Source organism: Miniopterus natalensis, chromosome 4 (assembly GCF_054644295.1).
Source record: "Miniopterus natalensis isolate mMinNat1 chromosome 4, mMinNat1.hap1, whole genome shotgun sequence".
NCBI lineage: Eukaryota > Metazoa > Chordata > Mammalia > Chiroptera > Miniopteridae > Miniopterus > Miniopterus natalensis.
Window position 1 is genome coordinate 86233098 of NC_142084.1, and position 11864 is coordinate 86244961.

At 40.7% G+C, this 11864-nt stretch overlaps 1 pseudogene; it reads right to left on the reverse strand.

Moving 5' to 3' along the window:
- Window positions 1-5536: 5536 nt before the first annotated feature.
- On the reverse strand, window positions 5537-7737 carry LOC148093401 (52 kDa repressor of the inhibitor of the protein kinase pseudogene; annotated as a pseudogene).
- Between the last annotated feature and the right edge of the window lie 4127 nt (window positions 7738-11864).

The following is an 11864-nucleotide window of genomic DNA, read 5'->3' on the forward strand; positions in this document are numbered from 1 at the left end:
TATTTTTAGATATAGTTGAAAATCTCTGGAAGCAGAGAGCAGATTTCTCTTTTGTATTCCAGGTACATAGTAAACTTCTGAACTTGGTATAGATCTGACAGATGTGAGTTTAACGAATGTGTAAACAAACAAACCATAAAATATGCACTGATTTAATGTCATTATTTTTAACATCTGCTTCATTAAATGCTTCCAAATGTAACAAGATTCATGATATGACAGCTGAGTCTAAACATTCTTGAAAGTACCACTTGGGAGTAGCAGGGCAGGGTGTGGCCTTGATGAGCATGGACTTGGAAGTTGACAGATCTGGGCTGGATACCCAGTCCCACAGCTCCCGTGGCTGTAGGGTTAGAAACTTAATCTCCTTATATTTGTTTTCTGTTGCTGCGTACAGCAAATTCCTGCAGATGTAATGGCTTAAAACAACACGTGTTTATTATCACATGATTTCTGTGGTTAAAAATCTAAACACTGCTTAGTTGGACCTGCTGGTCAGGGTCTCCCAAGGCTGTAATCAAGGTGTTGGCCAGGCTGGATTGCATTTGACTGGGGAGGAATCTGCTTCCAAACTCATTCAGGTTGTTGGCAGAATTCATTTCCTTGAGGCTGTATGACTGAATGTATGCCTGAAGTCCCCCTACTTTTTTTTTTTTTAACAAATATGTCAGATTTTGAAAAAAATATGTTTTTATTGATTTTAGAGGAAGGGAGAGGGAGAGAGAGATAGAAACATCGATGAGATAGTAACATAGATCTGCTGCTGCCTGCACACTCCCTACTGGGGATTGATCCCACAACCCGGGCATGTGCTCTGACCTGGAATCGAACAAGTGACCTTTTGGTGCATGGGTGGACGCTCACCACTGAGCCACACCAGCCAGGCCCCCCTACCTTTTGGTCGCTGTCAGCTGCCCTTGGGTTCTAGAGGCTTTTCACAATACTGTGCAATGAGCTTCTCCAGGATGGCTGCTCACCTCCTCAAACCCGCAGGAGAGTCTCTGATTCTGGGTAGCTAAAGCAAAGTTGTCTTATATAACAGGAAATAGTTGTGGAAGTTACATCCCATCCCATTTGCCCTATTCTGTTAGAAGCCAGTGGTACGTCCTTCCCGCAGTAAGGGGAGAAGATTACTTAAAGGTGTGAACACCAGGAGGTAGAATTATTGAGGTTCATTTTATGATATCCCTGCCCCAGTCCCTGAGCCTAATCTGTAACGTTGGTGTAAAAATGAAATAATATATATCAAGTGTTTGCATGGTACCTTCATAAATGTCTGTGATGATGATGGTGATAATCACTGTTGATAACCAATAGACATCCTGATAAATGTTTACAATCTCACTAAATCATGGGGCCCTTGTAAGAACACATTAGAATAGGAAGAATTTTAAGTTTTGAACTTGAGTCTCAAAGGATAGCATCAAGTCAGTTATCTATGTGATATGGAGAAAAAGGCAATGACATTAATTATCTAAAACAGGACATAATTCAGGAGTAATACCTACCTTGACTTTGAAATGAATTGTAAGATTTTTTTCTTTGTTTTGCTTAGGCACATTATTCCACATTGCAGAGGTAACTATTTCCCTATTGGTAGACATTTAATTTGAATCTACATTATTACCAGCAATAATAATTATAAATAATAAGCATCCTCCTACCGATATTATGTGCACTTGTATGTTCCTGTAGGAAACAGTTATTCGGCCATTTATTGAGATCTAGTGTATCAGACATTGTGTTAAGTGCTGAGTGAACAAGACAGATATTGTCTATTTCTTCATGGAGCTTACAGCTAAAGAGTAAACAAATTCAAGATTAAAGGCATTAAACAAATAACTCCCAGTATGAGGTGTGCATTATAGGAGGGCCTAATGTAGTAGTAGGGAAGAGGGTGAGGCAGGTCAAATCCAAGGTTAGGAAGATAGCAGAGTTTGGGGTAGGCCTCCCTGGGAAAGGGATACAATGTTAAAAGCCAGGGTAAGTCATTTGCTACAAAGCTTACAGAGATGCTGCCTATCCGTCACGGGGCATGTGCGGAAGGGGGATGGATTTTAGTTTTAGAATTAGGACTGATTGGAAAATATTTTCATTTTCTGGACTTTTTGACCAGGACAGTCTCTCCTTTTCCAAACCCCCGGACAGCCACCCCCACTACCTCCACTGACAATAACTATATGAAAGTTTCTTTTTATTTTTAAATACATGTTCAAAAAAATATAGAGAAGCCAAAAGAAAGGTATTAAAAACAACAACAGCAACAACAAAAAACACACTAAGATATACTCATTGCTAGTACCTTGGTATATATTAGTGCTGCCCAACAGAAAGAGGTGAAGCATAAATGTGAGCCACACATAAATTAAAAAATTTATAGTACCCAAATTAAAAAAGTTAAAAAGAAATGGGTAAAATTAATTTTAATAGTACTTTAACTTAATATATACAAAATATCATTTCAACATATAACTGACTTAAAAATTATTAATGGGACGTTTTACATTCTTTCATACTGTCTTTGAAATCCAGTTTGTATTTTACATGGATAGCACCTCTCACCATATTTCAAGTGCTCAGTAGGCACATGTTCTAATTCCTATAGTACTGAACTGTACAGAGTTGTTCAAAATTTGTTTTTTTTTAAGAAATATATTTTTACTGATTTTTTTTTAGAGAGAGAGGAAGGGAGAGTGAAACATCAATGTGAGAGTGGAACATTGATCATCTGCCTCCTGCATGCCCCCTACTGGGGATCAAGCCACAGCTGGGAATCTAACCAGCAACCTTCCGGTGCACGGGATGATGCCGAACCAACTGAGCCACAAGGGCCAGGGCTCAAAATTTGGTTCTAAGGTTGTACCAAAGGAGGGAGCAGCCAGGCTTTCTATGTGGGTATGAGACAGAAAGTAAAAGGGAAAGGTAAGGCTTAAAGACTGCCAGCTGCCACTCATCAAAAAAAGAGTATCTGTCTACCCACTTACCTACCTACCTACCTACCTAGTGTTCTTCCAGATGAGGAAAGATATTCAGAAGTACACATCAGTAGTATTGTAATAATTATGTATGGTGTCAGATGGGTACTAGATTTATTGGGGTGATCACTTCATAAGGTATATGTGTCTAGTCACTATATTGTACACCTGAAACTAATATAATATTGTATGTCAACTGTAATAAAAATTAAAAAAAATATTAAGTGATGTGAAGAGGTAAATTGGCAGGCACTAAAATAGCGTAAGAGTTAGCAAGAGAAAGCTGTGTGTATATATAGCAAAAGAGGACCAGTTTGGGGACAGACACACAGCAACCCCTTCCAATAGCAACTGTGACCCAATCATTGCCTCTAACACAGAAGTCAGCGCTTGCTTTTCCTTTTCCTGGAATGTTCTCCCTCACTTCTTTTAGCTATCTGTCAAGTCTTACCTCATCTCTCTCATCTGCAGGGCCTTCCCTGCGCATGCCACGTGAATGAGATGTTCCCTGCCCCTGATGTTCTCTCTTCCTTTCCTCTGCTTCATGTTGCTTCAGAGCAGCTACCGCTGACAGGATTGGTTGTTCTGTTTGTAGTTGATGCCCCCTCAAGAAACTGGATGCTCCACAGGGCAGGGGTTCAGGTTTGTTTTGTTCACTGCTTTGGCCCCAGCACTTAGAGAAGAGGCAGGTGCACAGTAGGCTCTCAGGAAGTGGTTGTTGAATGAATGCCTGATTGTGAGGAGAAGGAAAGGAGGGGAGGGTAGCTGGAAAAGAGGAGCCAGAGGGCCCCACTGTTAGTGGGAAAAGTGTTTTCATAAAAGCCAAAGTCGTGATTTTTCTTTTTTAAGAAAGCAATTTGGTTTTCAAGTGCCTAGAATAACATTAGGCTAACTGAGGATTTCTGGAATGCTTGGGATTTGTTTTAATGAATAGATGGAAATTATATCTAATTAGCATTAATTTTTATGTGTAAGAGAGTACATCCAAATTGTATAAAAGCAGTTCTCTTGAATAATTTAAACGTTCTCTTCACCCCACAAAGCATTTAGCACACTCTTTCCTCAAAGATTCTATTAATGGGAACTAAAATCATGAGGTTTGAATGTAAAATAAAGGAGTTTTTTCCTTATGCAGGCACATAAATGACTACCTCAGAACTGGACAGACCCTAGTATCAGATACCGAGGTTCTGGGCCTCAACAGGGTGGGGCTCAACAGGATGGCCCCTTATAACCTCAAATTTAGGGATTAAAAAAAAAAGACTATAGAAGGGAAAGGTTTCATGATGGTACAATTCAAATTAGTAAGTGTAGAAAGAATGATGGAAATAAAAAAATCACCATTAGGCAACATGTTGCAGGCAAGATTGTCAACGTGCATGTTAAAATATGTACAAAAGCATGATGATGAAGAGAATATTAACATAGCCTCAAAGTATGTCTCCCACAAGATATATTAGTTTTTTCTTAAAATCAGAATTCACATTTTATTTACACTGAAATAAACTATATATAAATTGACTTTCTTCACCAAAAATAACAGCAGTAGTTTCTGTGTTATTCCTAGATAGAACCACAAAACATGTTTTTGTAGGTTTTCCAAGTTTTGCTTATAAATCAAGATGAGGCAGTAGATACAGTCATGGAAAAAGACAGAATAAAACAGATCAGTGGTCAGTATCCATGGCCTCGGATTCTGTCTTGACATAAAACAGAAGTGTTCGACACACACCTGCTACAAAGCTTATAAAGCTCGGCTGGTGTGGCTCAGTAAGGTGAGCATCCACCCATGAACCAGGAGGTCACGGTTTGATTCCCTGTCAGGGCACATGCCGGGTTTCAGGCTCAGTCCCTAGTAGGGGGCGTGCAGGAGGCAGCTGGTTGATGATTCTCTCTCATCATTGATGTTTCTGTCGCTCTCCCTCTCCCTTCCTCTCTCTCAAATCAATAAAAAATTAAAAAAAAAAAGCTTATGAAAATATAGGCTCAACAAAGGAATGTAAACAGCAACACCCAGTTGTGGAACAACAACGGCAGGTTCTTCCATTCAACCTTTCGTTGTAAATTGTTCCTTTAACATCGTTGAGTAAAGACAAAATCTACACTGGAGTCCTTGTTTGGCAAGCTCACATGTTTCTTTCACTGTATGGTAATTCCCTTAACTGTCCATTACAGATTTTTGATAGCATACTTAAAACTCCTGCTAGTCAAACGTTAGTCTTGAGTTTCATGGTAAGATTTTATAATATGTATTCCTTCCTGCCACACCTCCTCAAAATGTATTTCTTCAAACAATTGATAACTCAGTACCCGACAACTGGATCCACAGTGATAGTAAATGTGATGTCTAAAATGACTTAACTAAAACAATTCGGAAGTCCCATTAGCAGATATCATGCAGACGTACAATATGGCACTTTCAACATTATCTTCTGGAAGAACGGTTCATTCTCCAAAGCATGAGCATTCAAACAGGGGCCATTTAGACTGGAAGATTGTCAATGGCTAATGTATTCAAGATATTCAGTGATTAAGTGGCCTACATACACCTTATTGCTTTTCTATAAGATGTGTTCAAATTTCTTAGATTTTTTTTCAATATCAAATATAAGAGAAAGCCTATTTTCAAAGTATTGCATATTTTCAATGGTTTCTGAATTATTTGTAGGAAGCTCTGACTTCGTTGTATAGAGTTTGATATATATGTCCACAATTAAATCCAAATCATGATTTATATCAAAATTTATGTTAAGCAAAGCTAAGCTACTTGACCTTTGGTCTGTCAAAGTGTTCCTCAGGTACACTGTGAGATGTTTTTGCCCATTTTCATAGTGTTCATTCTCATCTTCATCACAGGAAGAACACATAGGATCTTCAGCAATGCATAAACATTAGGACAATACTTGATGTCTGGCAAGTGGAGGGCTTCATAAATGGTGGATGGAAGCTCTGTATCTTTCTCTCTGTGTTTCCACTTGATTCTCCAACAGTGCTGAGAGTGTGTCAGGATAGGGTACATCACTTCTGTACATGTCAGCATGGTGCTTCTCCGTTATATTGAATTTGAATTGTCCCAGAACAAAGGGTACCAGAGATAGGCATTTAAGAGCTCTCAGGTGCTGTTCTGAGAACATATCTTTCAGTTCCTGAATAATGTGTCCCACTTTTGGAACACTTGGAACTTCTTTAAAAAATTTTTTTCCTGAGGATATGTTTATTGATTTTTAGAGAGAGAGAGAGAGAGAAACATTGATGTGAGAGAAAAACATCAATGGTTGCCTTTCCTACCTGCCTCAACTGGGGACTGAACCCACAGCCTCCAGGTATGTGCCTTGACCTGGAATGGAACCCACTACCTTTTGATGTTTGGGGCAACGCTCCAATCAACTGAGCCACACTGGCCAAAGCTAGAACTTCTTTGTAGTAACTTTCAGAGCTCAGCTGAGATTCCAGGTTCCCTTGCTGAGCTCTACAGAATTTCCCAGGGTGCTTCATCTGAATATCAAGTTTGGTTGCCAAATTAGTGGCTTCCTCAAACCAAAATTCGTGGTAAACTTCAATATTTTTCATCATTTTATGAATGCAGCACAGCAGTCAAGCTACTGGCTGCAAACAAGACATCAGAAGTCTGTCCCTGGAGATTTTTCCCAAAGGCTCTTGTTAAAGATAGAACATTTTTAAGAACAACAATGGTAAGGATGAAATAAAAATCTGTTACTACACTAGGTCCACTATACAGTCACTCCATCTCATATTTGTGTCACTATTTGTACCATCTAAACATAAAACAAGCTCTTGAAGGAGGTCTATTAAAATTTCAAAAGTATAATGCTTGCTTGTCCACTAAGAATGGCAAATTTCCTTTAGTGCTTTACCCCTTTATTATTATTTTTTATATATCTTTATTGATTTCAGAGAGAGGAAGGGAGAGGGAGAGAGATAGAAACATCAATGATGAGAGAGTCACTGATTAGTTGCCTTCTGCAGGCCCCTGACTGGGAATCGAGCCCACAACCCAGGCATGTGCCCTGACCGGGAATCACACCTCGATCTCCTGGATCCTAGGTCGATGCTCAACCACTGAGCCACACCCAGCCGGGCTGCCCCTTTCTTATTGTTCTGAAAGAGGACAGAAGTTACACTGTCAAGCTGTAAAAGCAGTTGTGGTGATGGACTTCCTCAATTGTTTCTAATGCGACAGATACTTCCATAATAGACACTGATTTTGTCAACAACATATTTAAGGCACAGGAAGAACAGCGTGTGTAGACAGCTTGGGTATGTTTTTCTAAAAGTCTAGAAGCAACAACTTTCATTTTAGAAAAAACTCCACTGGGTACAATGTACGCCTGGCCACAACAATGCCCCGTGTTTAATTCCCACTTCTCAGTTACCATAGTGTGAAATTTCATAGCCAAAATTTTGGCATCAGCATTGTAAGGCAGGGAGCCCACAAATTCCTTTCTCAGGTTATGAGATTTGTCAACAAACCTCACCAAAGTGGGCAGGTGCTCGTTCCCTGCTACACCCACTATGACGTCAGTGATAATCAAAAAGAAGTGAGAGTCTCTCACTTCCCTGAGGGTTTCCTCCCGAAGGCAGCTCTCACAGATCTCTAAGCATCTGTTTCTGCCAAGTTTTTAACAGAACAGTGTGTTGACTGCTGTTGTCTCAAAGCTCTTTATCAGAACCCTTCACCAGAATTTATCCTGCACTCCAACAGTATTTGAAATTTGTTTTCTGTGTTTACTATGTGGATCATTCAAATAACTGATAAGATCAGATATTGTTGGTATTGCATTATCTCAAAGAACTGTCCTATAAGGACTAGTTCTACAGATCATAGAGGACTCAAAGTGTTTGCACATGATCGGTAACGTTTATTTAGTTCATCAGGTGTTTTATCTTTTAAGTCTGTTCTACAATATTCCACTCACTTCTGGCATCTGTCTGGCCAGATCCTGTGGGAACCTGAAGCAGGCCAGGTCCTACTGCGTGTTTGTGGAGTTGGGGGCAGTGCAGAAGTTCAGATTCGTCCCCTCCTGCTGACCACCTAGTGCTCCTCTCCCTGCTTCCTCCAGGCAGCCCACCTGCCCATCGGAGTGAGAAATGTGAAGGGAGCCAGGGCGGCCAGCCAGATCAGCAGGGTCAGTGTGCCAAGATACATTAGTTCTGAAGGGAAAAACACAGTGGAGAAACCTGTGGACACCACCTGAACTAAGTGATCAAGGTTAACATCTCCAGTCCTGAGACACGTGGACTCCATCTACCTCCTGTTATGATTTGCTGAGAAGGGCACAATTATCACTCATATGGGATTTTTGCCAAAAATGCAGAACCCGAATTTAATCATGAGGAAACATCGGACAAACCCAAATTGAAGGACATTTCACAAAAGAACTGATTGCTGCACTTCAAAAATGTCAAGATAATGAATGATTAAGGAAGACCAAGAACTGTGTTAGATTTGAGGACTGGTTCCTCGGGACATGAGACCAAAAGTGATATTGGATCCTGGATTGGCCAAAAAACAAAACATTGGTGGGATCATTGGGGAAATTCAAATAAAGTCGATGGATTACTTAATATTATTGTGCCAATGTTAATGTCCTGATTTGGATAATTGTGCTATGATGATGTATGATGTTTACATTAGGGGGAGCTGGGTAATAGTTATAAGGGAACTCTGTGTACTATTTTAGCAATTTTTTCTGTGTTTTAAGTGAATTCAAAATAAAATGTTGAAAAGATATATTTATTTGGTAATCCAATATGAGCTCAATAATAATGTTTATAATAATAATGCTAGCTGTTGTGGATTGGATTGTGTTGCTCTCCCACCCACAATTCATACACTGAAGTTCTAACACCCAGCACCTCAGAGTGCCACCTTAGTTAGAAATAGGGCCACTGTAGATGGTAATTAAGTTAAGATGAGGTCATGTTGGAGTAGGGTAGCCCCCAATCCAATATGTCTTTACAAAAAGGGGAAATTTGAACACAGACACACGTACAGGGAGAACATATGAAGACTGAGGCAGAGATTGGGATGATGTAGCAGAAGTCAAGGAATGCCAGAGATTGCCAGCAAACCACCAGCAGCTAGAAGAGAGGCAAGTCAACCCTGTTGACAGTTTGATCTTGGACTTCCAGCCTCTAGATCTGTGAGACAATAGATTTCTGTTGTTTAACCTCTAAAAGACGGCATTTAAAAGACAGCATCATACAAACTCCATATGTTTTCCAGGATCAACTGTACAAATAATGGTTTCTTTCCTTTTGCCTATAAAAAAGAATGTATATGCTTAGGTTTCTGAGTATTTAAGTCACCTGGCTTGTGGTGCTTTGTTACATCAGCCCTAGCAAACTAATACATGAGTTAACATTTACTGAGAACTTACAATATGTAAGGCCCTATGTTCAGCTCTTCACATGCGTTATCTCATTTCATCTTCACCACAGCCCTTTGCAGCAGGCACTGTTAGTGCTTGCAATTTATAGCTGAGAGAATTGATGCACAGGATGGGTAAGTAACTTGCTCTAGGTCACACAGCTAGTAAATGGAAGAGTGGGTGAACACCTCAATAGTCTGGCACCAGCATATTCCTCACCACTATACATACTTCTTTATTCTTCTGGCTTCCAGTCCCAAAGGTTTCTTATGGGATGTAGAATTTCTGCCTTTGATTAATTTCTCTTCATGCCTCATATAGAAATTCCAGGGGGGGAAAATAGTCAGGTGTACATGTGGATGTCACATCGTGTTTCCTTGCCTCCCGTTACTTGACAGCCACCCCAGCCTGGTGGTATGAAATGTCTGCTTATTTAGAAACACTGAACCTGTTAGTCCTCCCGAAAAAGGAGTGCTAGTCCTCCAAGGGGAGATTCCATTTTGAGCAATGAATTTAAGTGGAAATTTGGGACTAAACTCAGGCATACAAGTCATGGGAGACTTCATTCTGGGGCAGCGGAGCTACTTAAAAGGAGGGAGCAAATGTTTTCTCCATTTTATAGCAAATAACCTGAGAGACAGTTACCCACTGGGTTCCATTTGTTTGCCTTCCTGAGTCATCCCTTCATTCAATTAGCCTTTATTGAGCACCCCTGGGCTTCTTGGTGCCAGGCTAAGCCAGTATGACTCGAACAAGAAGCCAGTCCCAGTTTTTAGTTAGTCTCTCATTCAGGACTGGTTCCCAGACAAAAAAGGTGGAGGGAACAGCTTTTGAAGGCAAATCCCCATTTCCCAACTCTTAACCCCTCTCCTCATAGGCATTGTTTTCTGAATGAAGGTAATTTTCTTACATATACTGGTCATCGCCAGCTCCTTATCTCCAGCACGAATCTCACTCATGGGCTCTGGAGTCATACATATATCCAACCTCCACTGGTTGTCTCATACGTATGTCCACAGGTACAAAGTGGAACTCATCAATTTTATCTTTCATCTTTGTTTTCTCCCACTCAAGCCTGCTCCCCTTCTCTTAGTGAATGGTACCACCAGTGATCAAGTTGATCAAGTCAGAACCCTCTAGGTTCCATGTAAGTGGGGAACCATGTCCGTTTTTGCTGAGGTAACATCCTGTGTTTAGCTCAGACCTTAGACCATGTACTATGAAATGTGTTAATAAAGATGTGTTGAATGGCCCTGGCCTGTGTGGCACAGTGGCTTAAAGTGTCTGAGTTCTTGATGACATCATTCTTGATTACCTCCTGCCACATCTTACCTTCAGACCTCTTGTCAGGTTGCCCTTATTGTACCTTATTGCTCAAACCACTTTTTAGTAGGGTTTTTCTTACTTGCAGCCTGAAGCATCCTTATTGATAACTCCATAGAGCCCTTTTCCTCATCTGTGCTAACGCTTGACACGCTGAACTATTATTGCCTGTGGCCTTGTCTTCAGCCCTCTTGAAGTTGTAAGATTTTAAAGGGCAGTCAGCCTGCCCACCTTGCTCATGTACTCTCTCCTGCAGCTATGTGCCTGGCACAATAAATAATTATTTGCTGAATGAAGAAGTGAATGAATGAATGAATGAATGAATGAATGAATGAATGAAAGTCCTCTCTCTTATTCAGTTTCCTGTACTCCAAGCACCTACTCCTCTCACCATGACCAGGGCTGCCCTGTATGGCTGGGCATGTTGTGTCCTGAACAAGGGTCCCTGGTCCAAGAGTCAGGTGGGGGGCAGATATCTGGCCTGCTCTTCACTCAGTATCCTGGCATGGAGCTGTGTTTGTCCAGAGGAAGGGACACCTTTTGGGTACTAGCATTAAGGTTCTCTAGGGCTAGTGGCAGCACTGTGACAGTCCAAACCCTGACTCTTCTTGTCTAATAGGGGACATGCCCTTGCCCTTTCTTTTCCACTCTCACATGGAGTAGAGAGAGGGTCCTCTCTAGATTCTGAACACCATGTTCCAAGGAGCTGGGTGACTGTTTTGAGAAGCTAATTAGTACAAAAGTATCTATGAAAGCTCCTAGACTTTCATGTGCTGCCCCTCTCTGGTGACAGGCTGATCAGTTTAATAACAATCTTCTCAAAATGATGACGATGTATCAGGAATGGCCACAATGGGAGTCAGGAGACCCAGGTTCAAGTTTGAGCCTTGGCATTAGCCAGGCTCTGGGTGCTTGGGCAAGGCACCAAATTCCTCTGGCCTTTAGTTTCCTTGTCCATAAAATTAGAGGTTCTCAAATTGTGCTCTGTAGAATTTAGGGGTGTTGAGGTGGTCCAAAGGCTCTCAGTGGTGAGTGGGGCAGCGGGACTGAGTGGTGTGAAGATTCAGCCATAGCAGCTCTGCTTTTTCTGTTTTACATACAGGATTTTATAAAAATTAATTTTTAATTATATAGGAAATATGCTAATATATTCGTCTTATAAGAGATTAGAACA